Source organism: Furipterus horrens, unplaced genomic scaffold (assembly GCF_987537825.1).
Source record: "Furipterus horrens unplaced genomic scaffold, mFurHor1.1.pri manual_scaffold_8, whole genome shotgun sequence".
NCBI lineage: Eukaryota > Metazoa > Chordata > Mammalia > Chiroptera > Furipteridae > Furipterus > Furipterus horrens.
The window spans coordinates 18035903-18050230 of record NW_028327178.1 but is presented as its reverse complement, the minus strand read 5'-3'; the positions used below and the strand labels follow the sequence as shown (position 1 = coordinate 18050230).

Genomic DNA, 14328 nt, shown 5'->3' with positions numbered 1-14328 from the left:
TCTTAAGCAAGTTGACCTAAACATTCCAAGCCTCAGTTCTTATCTGTTAACTGGGAATAAGAACTTCTCACTGAAAGCTGCTGTGAGAATTAGTGGGTGCATCCCACCGAGTCGCGCCTGCCAGGCAGCAGTTGCTGACCTGATGCCAGCTCTCCTGCCATGCTCCCTTTCTGAGGTTCGTCTGAAGTCTCACATCGTGCCGACTGCAGACGCACAACCTCCCTCTTCTTCAGTCTTACAGCCCTTACAAGCGACACTACCTCACTTAGGCCTTCAGCATAAGGCCGGTATATGTCTGATAAACATCATCATCTTCCCAACCAGATTTTCGGGTCCTTGCGTTCAAGACCCTGTCTTAGGCTTCCTCTAATCTCCTGCAGAACTTAGCTCAGGGCTGAAAACACAGCGGGAGCTCCACTGTGCCTTCTCTCCTCAATGGGACCCCAGCTTCCCCCCTTGCACATGCACAAAAGCAGCACAGATTCTTTGGGACAGGTAGTTTCTAGGATCCATCTGCAACTCTTCGGCAACTGTAGTTTGTTGCCTTCAACCCTGCTGAGGAAGAGCCACACCCAGCCTGTGGGTTGCTTCAGGACAGCATTCTGAACCCCCAAGAGGGCTGGCTGCCAGGGCGGGGGTCAGCGTTCCTGGGAAGGTGACGCTCCTCATTTCAGGAGGAAACATGGAGATGTGCGTACAGGGGCAGCCCAGGAACCTCAGTTCGGGCAGCTCAAGGGTACTTCCTTCAACATTGCGGGGTCGATTTCTCCCCGCTGCCCACAGCCCCTCTGTCCACAGGGCTGCTCTGCCATCACTGCCCATTTGCTGAGAAGAGACTGGCCTGAGAGAGAGCCTTATTTTCCAGACAAAAGACAGCCCCATTTCTCTGGGAGAAAGAGGAGTTTCAAGGCCCTCAAGGTCAGAAGAAACACACCAAGGACATACGGAGTCTGCCTGACTGAGCCAGGAGCCCAGACCCTGCCCTTTGGAGGGCTCTGCAGATAGACAATGACCAAGAGAGGAAGCTGAGAGGGACCAAGGACATAGTGTCGCAAGATGTGGTCAAGAAGCCTTGCAATTCACATATGCCGGTCAGAGTAGCGCCACCTCCCTGACACCCTGCACCCCCGCTCCAAGTCCAAGAGCCCAGCACTCTTCCCTGTGGCATTTATGTTTCATTAAGGCTGCCCCAAGGCCACTGTGACTGTTCTCTTCTAGAGTCACCCTCCACACACCTCCCACCTGTGCCCAGAATGTGAGCACCACCCCGCGTGCCCCTTCTTCTTTGCTACCCCACCCTCACCACCCTGCCCAGCACCCAGTGCCCAGCACCCAGCAGCAACTCAGGAAACACTGGTTTCATAAATGAATGTTGACTATATGATTCCTTTTCTAGGAAGTTCGATGCAAAAATTGTTTATTCTACTCATAATCATTAAATAATTAAGCAATTGTGTTCTTTGGAGCATCTTGCAAATAATAAATCAGCAAGCTTAGAATGTTCTCAATTTGCCTGCATTCAGAAAACTCAAGGCTTCCTTTCATAAAAAATAAAAATAAAAAATCACCAGGTAACAAACAAAAGTATTGTATAAGCAAAAGACTGGAAACTATCAAAATATCCCTCTATAAGGGACTGCTTAGATAAGTCAAGGTATAGTCAGTCATACAATAGAATCCATGTGGCCAAAACAAACAAGACAAAAACAAATGGTATGCTTTATTGTCAGAGAGTCAGACACCTCCAAGATATACTATTTGGAAGAAAATGCAAAGAGAAATGTAATATGTATGATATGCTTCCATTTGGGTAAAAAAAAAATGACAATGCACATGCACATGTATATGCACACACATATATACATACGTTCCTGCATATGCATCAAATATCTTTAAACTGAAGGAACTAAGAACAGTAGTTGCCTTGGGGTAAGGGAACTAAGCGACAGAGTGAGAGAAAGATGTTTCGCTGCGAATACCCTTTTGTACCTTTTGAATTTTAAACCATGTAAGTATTGACCTATTCGCAAAAAAATTAAATTAAAAATTCAAAGCAAACAATGTGTGGAAAAGTAATAAAAATCTAGTTTCAGAAACATAAAAAAGAAATCCTCCCTTTAAAGTGGTTCAAGGCAGGCTGGCTGAGTCATCTGCTAACCGTGGAGGAGACAGAACCTGAGCCATCACCCCGTGTGGCAGAGGGGACTCTGTAGCAGCGCTGTGGGCGCTGGCTTCGACTCCTCAGCTGCTGTCCTGGGGACATCGGCGCGTGGTGGGGCCTCGCAGACCCTCAGTTTCCTCATTCATGAATGGAAGCGTTTGGACCAGCTTTAGAGCTCACAGGACCTTTGCTGTATGGGGGCAATAGTCCTCAGGTAGACACAGCTAGTTACTCAGTGAAAATCTAACTTGAAAAGAAGAGACACTCCTTGGAAAGGAGATAGAGAGTTTCCTCCCCCACCCCCCACTGCCCAGAAATCTATGGCAAGGAGATAAAAGCCTCAAATCTCTCCTCACCAGAGTGCAATATAGCCAGAGCCTCTGACTTCAGGAGCTTAAAATACATTCACGGACACACCCTTCCCTCCAAACACACCTGCTGCTTTTCCCTCCCTCTTCCCACATCCTCTCTGGACAGGCCAAGTGCCCATTTCTGACAGAGCTGAAATATTCCCTTTTTTGTTCTAATATTTCCTGAGGGCCCCTCCTCTCTATTATGGCTACTATTCACAGCCATCTGGGATAACCCAGGAACAATAGAAAGATCCAGGACTAAAAAATACGTCACTTTTTACAAATAATAGTTAATGCCTGCTGCCCTCATCCCCCAAACATAGTTTTCAATAAAGGCAACTTAATGGTGGTGACTAGGTATTGTCTGTGCTTAGAGAGGCTTACATGTCTAAATTGTCCCCACAGAACTTTCTAAATAGAAGCTTTTGCTCTGAGGCCTAGCAGTCCTCCCTGTTGCTCAAACTTTCTCTCCACCCTCTTCAAACTTGGGAAATGGCTACATTTGCTTTCCATGTCTTTAACTCAGGAATTTGAGAACTCCAGAGCCCAAATAGCATTTAGAAGTGATCCAACCTCATTTTGCAGATGGGGAAACTGAGACCCAAAAAGTGGAATGGCTTTCTCAGGAATACACAATTCACCTATCACTGGGCCAGGACAAAAGTTAGGCCCCTATGACCCTTTTCTTCTTACCCAATTTACTTGATTTTGAAACACTGCCTCTCAGAGGCCCAGCTGCCTTCCCACGCACGCCATGCAGAATCCCCCAAGCAGCACCTGACCCCAGCCCTGGACTGGCACTCCTGACCTGTGTCTCTGGCTCACTATACTGTCCCAGGGGGCTGATGATCATTTTAATCTGAAGTCTTGATACAGGGACTAAGGTGCATCATACCCTGAGACCAGGGTTAGAGGCACCCAGGCTGGAGGAGCAGGCTGTGGGGAGCGTGGGAGTTAAGAGAGTGGAATCAGGTTTGCCAGCCCAGGGGGCAGGTGTGCAGCCCAGCCAGGAAATGGCTTAGATGGAGACGCTTCAAACTGGTAGCTTCTAGGATTCCCGACCCTAGTCCCAGGGCAGCATGAGGTCATTGGGGGATCATGGGGCCGCCACCCTGCCTCGAGGCAGGTATCATGCCCATACTGCAGGTTAGGAAACTGAGGCCTTGAGAATTTAAGGGATGGTGAGGAGCATGAGTTTGGGAGCTGATCAGACCTGATTCCTGTTGTGTGGCCACTTTTGGGGGTCACTTTGGGTACGTTATTCAACCTCTCTAAGCTTCAGTTCCCTCGTCTCGAAAATGGCGAACACCAGCTTCATAGGGTAGTTGGGAAAACGAGATGAGATATCATACGCATAGCACCCAGCACCGCTCCTGACAAAGAATGAGGGCTACGTACCTGGAAAACACGATCGTTTGTGTGTTTTGTGAATTTCTATTCCTAACCTGAAGAGAGACGTGAGAGAACACCAAGGATTAGTGCTGAAAAACATCCAAGACTTTGTTTTCTTTCTCTTCCCCCTTCCCAAGCTACCACTATACTTACTTCAGGGGCTAAAAGTTCAGTCTACAAGAAAGATGACTGTCAGGGAGCCACTGCTCACATGTAGCTAGAATTAGAGGGATGCCAGTATCCTTCTCTCCTTCTTAAAATCATCCTGAGGCTTCAGAAGCTCAATCTGGAAGGCGCTGTCAGGGGCACATTATTTACTCAATGCCTGGGCATGGTTGGTCTTTAGAATAGAAAGGGTCTGACCTTGCAGAGAATGGGACACAGGACAAGTTCGTTTTACTGAACTGCATTATTGGAAACTGAACTTTTGGGAACTGAATAGATAAGCAGCCTGTGACCTGGAGAAGGGCAACCTAGTGAAAATGTAAAGTGAGCCATCCACATAATTTAAAATTTTCTAGTAGCCACATTAAAAAAACAAAAAAGAAACAGGAAAAATGAATTTTAGTAAGATATTTTCTTTAACCCAGTATATCCAAAATATTGTCATTTTAATCTGTGACGCCATCCCTTAAATTCTCAAGGCCTCAGTTTCCTAACCTGCAGTACGGGCATGATACCTGCCTGTAGGCAGGATGGGACCCCATGATCCCCCAAGGATCTCATGCTGCCCTGGGACTAGGGTCGGGAATCCTAGAAGCTACCAGTTTGAAGGGTCTCCGTCTAAGCCATTCCCTGGCTGGGCTGCACACCTGCCCCCTGGGCTGGCAAACCTGATTCCACTCTTTTAACTCCCACACTCCCCACAGCCTGCTTCTCCAGCCTGGGTGCCTCTAACCCTGGTCTCAGGGCATGATACACCTTAGTCCCTGTACCAAGACTCCGCCCAAACCTCGCCTCCTCCAAAATCCCATTAAACTATTCATTCAGAGACCTGCCTTCCATGGTGCCCCTTCCTGCTCTGTTTCCCAGAATGTGATGCTCTTCCCCACCCCTTACCCTCCGCAGCTCCCCACGCCCCCTCCCCAGCCAAATGCACTCCCAAAAGAGACCTCAACTTCAGAGGGTTAAGTCCGGGTCTCACCTCCCACAGGAAGAATTCTGTATTTTGTTCATTCAGCAAAGTATTTCCTGAGCACCTGCTGCGCACCACGCATTCTCCTAAACCTGGGACACTGAAATGACAGCCATGAAGTCCCTGGTCTCCTGAAAGAGCTGAGGTTGTCCCCAAACAGTGATGTCCTAAACATTGGTCCATATTTCTGGAGATTTTACTGCTGTTCTTATCTTTAGGTGAAGGAATAACTGGGTAATGGGCCCTGGATTGTTTTGTTTTGTTTTTTCATAATGAATAAAGAGTGAAACACTACTTAAAGGAACACTGCACATCCATAAGAATATGTTTCTAAAGAGCGTCATGGCATTGGGAAGTGTGACAGAATGCTCAGCGAGGGGACAGCTTGCAACACTACATACCAGTGATGAAGAGAGGTGAGGAGTGAGAAGTACGATTCTAAGCACATCCTGATGTGCTGGGGGCAGAACGGAGCAGGTGGGGCCTGTTTCCCTAATTCAAACTACAGAAGGTGAAGCTGGCTGAAATCTCAGCTGGTGAGGAGATGTGGAAAATACATTTTCTTCCAAATATCGATGATTCATAGTAAGAATGTCTCAGACTCCCAAGAGGAAAAAAAAACACCTTTTTTTATTAAAAGATGGCACGGGTTTAAAAAGTTTTAGACATTAATGTTTAATCCTAATTATATTTACATGTGTGCACATGTGCATATGTGTGTGTGTACGCACATGTATATATGTGTCGGTGGGTACAGAAAAAAAAAGAAGACTGAAAGGAAATACACCAAAATTAGGATGTTGTAGCAGGTTTTTTTTTGTTTTAATTTTATACCTTTCCATATTTTTAAAATTTTCTATCATGGCTCTGATTGCTTTCACTATCAAAAAGTAAGCAGTAAACTGAATGCTAATAGTTTTTTAATTTCCTCATGAATCTGTTTTTACAGGCACCATTTCAGTGGGGTTTGGAAATCAGCAGGGTGTGAAACACAAATGAAATTCCCCATTCCTGCAGGGCTGAGTGTACCCCTTGGCCCTGGCAAGAAACCCTCCCTGCATCCACGCTGGCAGCCAGCTGTCCACAGCTGTGCTGAGGAGGCTGCGAATGAATGGAGCTGGTGGAAAAACACAACATTCCTGCCTCTCCAAGGATGGCATTATGCTTGGAACCCTTGCTCACCAAAGAAGTAAATAAACAGAGAGAGAGAGAGAGAGAGAGAGAGACCAAGCTAGAGGAACTTCAGTCCTGAAGGTGGGTCAGCTGCCAGAGCTCCCAACTTCTAATATCACATCTGAAAGAAGACTCCTCTGCCTAACGGGCAGCCTTGTTGAATCAGGGCTAACACTGCTTGTCCACGGCTCTCCTGGGCTGTACCTCTTGAATGCCACCTTCCCTACCTGCTACATATCGGAGTGCATATGAACAGGCTTTGTTCCTGCCTCTAGGCTGAAGAGATCTTGAGAACAGGGGCCCAGGCTGACTCGTTTTCATACACCCCTGGGCACTCATCAGCATATCCACTCACCACCTATTTCCTCCGGCACTGCTGTGTGCCATGCACTGTTCTGATGTCGAGGATACACACATGGAGCTTACGTTTTGGTGGAAGACGCAAGCAATAAACCGGAAGAGAATCAAGACTTTATCCCAGATGGAGCTGGGTACTGTTCCAGATGACAAGGAGAAGCCAGCTAGGGGAAGGACTGAGGGAAGGGCACGCCACACAAAGACAGCCAAGGGGAAATACACAAGCTTGGTGTGTTCAAAGGACAAAAGGATATGGGAGGGTGGAGTACAGGGAATGGAAAGGGGTCAGAGAGTGCCCACAGGAGGGTAGGCAAAGGAGTGGCCTAACTGCCTTACTAAAGGAAACTCACCCTGCCTGCTCTGTGGGGCCGGATTGTGCTGGAGTGGCCAATCAGCTTGTCCCAGGGCTCTCAAAATGCCTGTGGAACCCCATCTCTTCTCATCTACACTCTGCTTCTATGTCCTTGCCCTCTGGGCATGCCCTTCACAGTGCCAAGGAGCACAACTGATGGCAATGAAGAAACAAACCTGACTGCCATCCACCCACCCACCTGTTCTCAGTCCTCGGCATTCATTCCACAAACATTTTCCATGCCCAGGCCTTGTGCTGGGTGCCGAGGATGTGAAAATGAGCAACACGTCAGCCCTGCCTTTAAAAGCTCCAGCATGCAAAGCCTGTGCCAGGCTCACCAGGAGCTTCCCAATGCCCACCTCTCCATGCATGGCTGCCACTTAAGTCTTCTGTCCCCTGGTTTGACGAATGGGAGAATAAGGGGGACCACCAGGGACTGACTGGTCAGGGGTAGGGGTAGGGAAGGAGGGAAAGAGCTTCAAGTGCATGCCTCAAACCTCCTCAAGCAGCACCACACAAATGCCAGAGCACAGACTCAGAGGACCTGCATCTAACATGCCTCTTTCAGAACCTCCTGCTTAAAAATCATTGTTTTCATTATTCAGAAAAGCTACTTAGCCCCACTTTCAGAGGTTCTTAAGTTTTGCTTTGTGAGATTTCTGGGTGTCCTTCCTTTTGTGCAAATGAGGGAGTCAGTGCCTGAGAAAAGTGCACACACTGGCTCTAGGAAGTCCCTGTATCCTAAATCCACCAGAGCAGCTGAAGCTCCTGGAGCCCTGCAGGACCCTCCACACCTGTCACTCCAGTAACCGCAATGCACTTGGGTGGCAGGTTTTTTCCAGTGGGGCGCAGCCATCCTGGGTAGAAGTCAGCACCAAGGATGGTTCCAGACCCTTGAGTCTCTTCTTCCCAGGAAGGGAGGAGGGGTTATAAATAGCCTGGACTCCTCCAGCCCTGCACAGCTCAGATCCACACCCCCGCCCCAGCCTCAGCCAGCTGGTCCCTCCCAGCCCAAGTTCCCACAGTCTGCGATGAGAGGGAGGAAAACTACTCACCCACAGCGGGCCAGGGGGACAAAGTGCTGCAGGCCCCCATCTGAGTGACTGGCCTCCCATGAAGTAGAACTGTAAGCCCACCACAGCTCTACACCCCTTTGTGATTTCAGTGCTGGAAGGGGCAAGGGGCAATATCTTTAGGAGGCCTCTTATTCCCTGGTCAACCCAGAAATCCCAAGGTGCACTGAATGACGTTATAGAAATAACACTCTTCCCTCTCGCTGCCTCAGTTTCCCCATCTGTAAGATGAACAAAAAACTGAACTGTGAACAACTTTGGGATGCAGAGGAGATTAGCATGTAATGAAAGTGAAAGACACTGTCAAAAATGTAACATTGTGTATCTTTATGACACCAGATCTTGGTTTCTTCTATGGGAGTCCCAAGCTCAGCTATGGGAACGTTGATTCTTATCCATTCATGAAAGCAGAATTATACTCAGTGACATTGCATTAGCCTTGAATTCTTGATATTAAATGCCCTTGAAAGTGGTAAAACTTACAAAATATTTTCTCTTACGAGTCATTTCTGATTAATACAGATTGACACACACCACACCCAGACTAATTTTTGTTTACTTTGATTCTGCTGGATTGTACATGACATTATAGACTGAAGGATAAGCATTGCCCATAGAGTGTTTTGATCTTGGGGAGAAAAAGTTCTCTCAACAACAATTCAGTTTATTATTCCAATCTTTCCCACCCATACACACTGGTAAGAAACAAGTGGCTAAAATCTAAGTGGCCAACTCCCAGGTCTTTTTAATTAAGACACTTTGTTTACTCAGTGAAATACGGCATAAAAAACATTTACTGAAAACCCACTCATTGATGTCTTAATAGCTGTGTCAAATACTCATAACAACATTTATTCCAGCACTCCCAGATAATTGCACATCTCTCTCATTTGGTATCCACAACAGCACTGCATTTGTGTCCAAGTGTAATTGATACAGAATTGGGCTCCCTTTCAAAAATATCTGTAAAACCTAATTACCAGGAAAACAGAGTTCTGGCATCCTACAGAAAGTGGGTGCTTCAGAGTGAGACAGGCTGCAAACTCATCTGGGCTAATCAAGCCACATTATGCTACAAAAGGAGCGTGAGGACTCTGGGGTGAGGAGGGGGCAGGAAAAGTTGGGATGGTGTCAGACTGGAATCTGCAGTGACAGTCCTTTTTTTTCTTTTAAGCCAAGGGCAGGGGACTGGAAATATACTACATTTGCTGGCATGCGTGGACATAGAAAGTACCAGATAATGAGCCCTTGGTGGGCTTGGCGGGGGGCGGGGTGGAGTGTGTTTCTGACATCAGGCCCTCCCAAGCCTTGCTGAGAGAGCCCTCTCCACCCTGGCCTACCAGGCTGATGTCAATCCCACTGTGACAGGCCACTTTCCTTCCTTAGGCCTGGAGTTTGCTCACCTGTAAAATGAGCACTCCTAATATCTAGGATCTCTTTCAGCTTCAACATTCTGTGACTTTCTTTAAAGAAAGGACACAATTCTGCTCGGGTACTTGTTGGGGTGGGGGAATAGGGAGTGGGAGCAGGAGCAGCCCGAATGAAGGACTGAGTGTTTGCAGCTCTCCGGAGTTTTGTGCCCACTTGCAACAACTAGGTATCAGACCCGCTTCGGAGAAAATGATTTCTTTCAGCCCAGCACGGACCTACCCGGGTGGTTCTAACCTCGCTACCCTGGATTCGTCAGCCTGGCCAAAGAGGAACGGGGCCAAACCACAGGACTTCTCTGAACCTCTCTCAGAGCTGACCACAGCATATCTTCCTCTTCTGAGGGGTCTTCCCTCCCCGTTCTCCTCCCTCTTTCTGTCCCAGATGCCCCCCGCCCCGGCCCCCACCCCCCCAACCCAGCCCGGGCCTTGTGAATGGTCTGGCAAAGCTTCCCCCGGCCAGCAGCGCACACCACCGACTGACTAAGGGCTCCCCTCGGCCCGGGACCCTCGCCGCCTAGGCTTGGGTACCATCCTACGCTGCTAGTTTCAAAGGAAACAAGAGTGGCTGCCGCTCCGCTTTTCTTTGGCTCCTCCTGGCTCTCTTCCTAATGAAATCAGACAACCAGCCTGAATAACAAAGCAGCACAGCGGCCAGAGACAATTAGCTTTCAAAGGAGCAGGAGATGCTCACACCCTGACCAAAGACGCGCGCGGTTCCCAGGAGGAGACTCTGCTCTGCCCCGGGAAGAAGGCAGGTTAGCCTCTAGTTAACTTTCCCGAGGCACAGAGGAATCGTGGGCGTGCGCCCATTTCCCGCAACTTCCCAGTTGAGCTGCAGCATGGGTCTTAGGGTCCCGCAAGGGCGCCCCCTCGGGGAGGGACCGCCAGGAAACCCTTGAGCCACATCGTGAGATGCGGGATCCCAGACTTCCAGCCCCGTTCCTAATCTTCAAGACAAGACAAGGCGAGGTGCGGATGCCAAAATCACTCTCCAAAATGCTCCCGCGCCTTCCGGACAGATGCGTGGTAAAACTTTTGGCAGAAACCACCTGTGGATGCCGACAGGACCGCCTTGCCCGGGCCGGGAGGCGCCGCCGAGCCCGGGACCGCACGTGCCCGCAGAAGTTCCATTCCAGCCCCGCGCGCCACTTCGCTCCGGGCCGCGGTGCCAGCCAGGAGGCGCGGCGCCCGCTCTCTGGCTCGCTCTCCGCTGGCTCTCCCCTCCTCCTTCACTCCCTCCTCCCGCCTCCTCCCGTTGCATGGCTGCCGCACGGAGCCCCTGAATAGCCACCGCAGCCCCCCGCCTCCTGCCCGCCGCGCTGGGCGCCCCTGCCCCCGCCGGCGCCCCGGGGCGCACGGACCGCCGGCCTCCTAGCAACAGCCCCAGACATCGCTTTCCGGCGTCGGCGACGCTCAGCTACCCTCCGGGAGCCCCGCGACCCCACGACCCTCCTCGGCAGCTAAGGTGCGAGGGAGATCGAGATCCTCACAGCCGGTGCCCGAGCCCTGCGCGCGAAGCCAACTCACCTCTGCGCACGGCCAGACCCACTAGCGCGCCTCCCGCACTTGGCGCCGGGCCGCGGTCCTCGCGTCCACCTTCGTCGCGCTTCCGCGGTCTATCTGTCCCGGTGCGCCCGAACCGCGCAGGCTGCGCGGCTGTCAGAGTCTCGTGGCGGGGCTGCGCCGGCGGGTCTGGAGCCAAGCGGCGGCGGACTAGCGGGCAGCTCCTCCCTCCCCGCGCCGCGCCCCCGCCCTCCTGGCGCCCCGCCTCCCGCGCAGTGGCTGTCAGCCCCGCGCCTCGCGCCGGGCGTCCTAGCTGTCCGCGCCACCCGCTCGGGGGGCGCAATGGGCTAAAGGGCCCGGATGTCTATGGTCGCCTCTCCCTCGCGCCCGCCCCCTCCCCTGCACCCCCTTCCTCTGCCTGCCATACATGCACTTGCTGCGGTTCAACCTCCTTCTCGGCTCCGCTTAATTTCTATTTTGACAGCAACTGTGCCGGTGGGCGGTGCTGCGGAGGGCGCCCAGGACCCACGGAGGTGGCGGAGAGCAGGCAAGCCCCGGCACGGGGGCGGATTGAGGGGCCGGGCAGAGGCATCAGCCGCTCGGGGCTCCGCGTCTTTTTTCTTTCTTTCTTTTTTTCTCTTTGCCTCCTCCAGGATTTAAAGGGACATCCCCGGCCGAGGCGAGGGGCCAGGCGGCCGCCGTTTCTCCGGTCTCCAGACGCCCTCTGCGGCCCGGCCGGACCCGCGTGCACCCGGAGCACAGGCTCCAGACCGACGGGTATTTTTAGGTTCACACCCGACCCGGGGCAGCGGGGCTGCCGAGCTTGGCTCGGTCACCCCAGAGCACGGCTATTTTTACAAAATCCGATTGGGGGAGGAAATAGAACAACCCAGCAACTGCTTTCCCACCAGAAAGTAGGGAGCAAGGAGTACGGGCGAGAAGTTTCCCAAATTCTCTCGGAATTCCAGAGAGCTCAGAAAGACATCTCTCCAATAGGAAAAACCACAGTTTCGCAGCACCCCAGGGTGCCAAAGCCCCACGGGCAATCCGCCGTAGAGACCTCTTGGACGCGGGCCCAACTTCACCGGCGGAGGTCCCCCGCACCTCTCACCCTGTGCACCAGGGACGGGCCCCAGACCACAGGTCCCATTCCTGGACAGCCTAGAAGGCGGTGTTGCGAAGCACCCAATCACCCAGCTACTTAGCCAGGGAGCTGGCCCTAGGAGGGCTTGGCTCCGCCCCGTACCACCAAACCCCGCCCCCGAGGACACTTTAAGAGCTCGAGCGTCTCCTCCGAACGCACTGCGCTGAGCGGTGACCGACAGCAAAAAAGGCTTTTCCGAAGGAAGAAGAGGGGGTTCTTGACACGTGAGTGGTCGTGGCAAGACTACGCTCGGGCCGACGTTCTGGCCACCAAAGGGTGAGGGCCCGCAGGAGTTAGCTTATCCCTCTGCCTTTTTGCAACTCACCCCTTGGCGTTCCCGGTGGACATAGGATCTTTCGCCAGCCTTGGTGGGACCTGCGACTGTATCGTCGATATCAGTGAGTCCTCTCCGGGCCTCCTCCCTCAGACGCAGGAAAGTTTGTCGTCCTCAAACTTCTACAGGGGCTGCGCTTACCTGAGCCGCGCGGCGCCCAGGACAGGCGAAAAAACGAATCCCACCCTCCTGTCCCCATTAGGGCCATCGACTAATAAAAATGCAGTGAGGCTTCTTCTGTCTAAGTAGTGTCCTTTAATATTGAAGATAATTGATGGCCTCCTTTACAATATTCACAAAAATAAATTTGTAGACCTTTTGTTCGGCACTTCTTCCCACGGTTACTCAGAGGGCCTTTTTTTTTTTTTTTTTTTTAATCATCTCATTCATTAATGTAATAATTGCGCCATTAAGGCAACCACCCATTGGGAGTAGTGAAGACAAAGAAGAATGCTCTGGAACCAGATGTGACTATACAAAGCTAGGCACACATATAAAAGGGGAATCTAGAATGTATGTTAAGTCATGTTTCATTTCCCAGAGAGGCCTCGCTCTTTCTACTAAATAAATGTCATTCATTCAACAGTCTGAACAAGCACCTATCCAAACCGGTCAAAAGGGTGTATAAGGCTAGAGAAGTCTGTCCTGGAAACTAAGAGATTTTCAGACTCAGGGTGTCTGTCTTCCAAGTTGCTAGGGCTTAACATGGCTCTAAGCAGCCCTGGAAGCCACTGCCCTCCAAATTAGGTTGTCTGTCTCCCTGCTAAATTAGGTTGTCTAGTTTCCTTAATTAAAGGGTCTTCCGTCATTGGAGTACTGCTGACCCAGCTGACGTGGTCAGGCTTCTAAGCCAGAGCACAGAGGTGCACATAGGGAGTACTTGGAGGATCCCAGCCCTGGAATAGCAAGACACTGCAGATAGTAGGAATACAACTCTGGGGGTGAAAAATAAGAGGGATATGGTACTAACTTAAGAAATGCCTATAAATCAAAAAGGTTCTCCTTCCTTCTCTAGGTACAGTTTGGCTCAGAGCACATGTTCCATAGCTGCATGTCACTGAATATCTTTCCATGCCATGAGCTATAGGAGAAGTGTTCCATGTTGCAGGCTCTGAGCTTTAGGGCTAAAGAACCTAATCACCAAAGGCAAAACTTTTATAAATTTAAGAGCAATCAGTATGAGAATGGTTGGCATTACTGATATTTTAATGACAGCATCTATTTTGCTGTGTTTATAATTTTTATTCTTTTCTTTTCTTTTCCCCCACAAGACTTCAAGCTTCTTACCCATCTTGGTGTCCTCAGTGCCTAACATACACTCAGAACTTAATAGGTGTTCATTTAAAAATTAATAAACTGAATAAACAAAAAGTCATTTTAGAATAGTGGGGTAAGTGTGGTAACACGTGAGGACAGAGGTATAGTGAATTATGTAAGACTCATTTGCAATTTGCTTGTTTGTATGTAGGTGCAACTACAGATGGTCCCTGCCTTACAAGGGTTCAACTTAAATTTTTTATTTTATTTTATTTTATATTTTTACTTCAAAAAATATTTTATTTACTTATTTTAGAGAGAGGAGGAAGGGAGAAAGAGAAGCATCAAAGTGTGAGAGAAACATGCTTCACTTTGTGCATGTTTCCACTTGTGTCTTGACCAGGGACGGAATCCGCAACCTAAGCCATGTGCCTCAACCAGGAATCCTTCACTTTGCCAGAGGACCCCCAATCAACTGAGTCACACCAGTCAGAGCTGTTTAAATCCTTGAGGGGTACAGCATTAGACGGATTCTGTGTCCAATGACCTTAAACAGGAAGGTTGCTTCTGAATTTAGCACAAACCATCCACTATTTCCATGAGCACTAGTTACCTTTCTGCAGATGACTCTGGTTTTGTTTGCTACGCCACTAGGAGTCACTGT

The 14328-nt window shown here is 50.2% G+C and overlaps 1 protein-coding gene across 1 annotated transcript in view; it reads right to left on the bottom strand.

Annotated features, from left to right (window-relative positions):
* ZBTB7C (zinc finger and BTB domain containing 7C) overlaps positions 1-11119 on the bottom strand; it is a 309327-nt gene extending 298208 nt beyond the window's left edge. The window contains exon 1 of the mRNA XM_090285546.1: positions 10954-11119. The gene's annotated coding sequence lies outside the window, so the exon portion shown is untranslated. The remainder of the gene's footprint in view (positions 1-10953) is intronic.
* Between the last annotated feature and the right edge of the window lie 3209 nt (positions 11120-14328).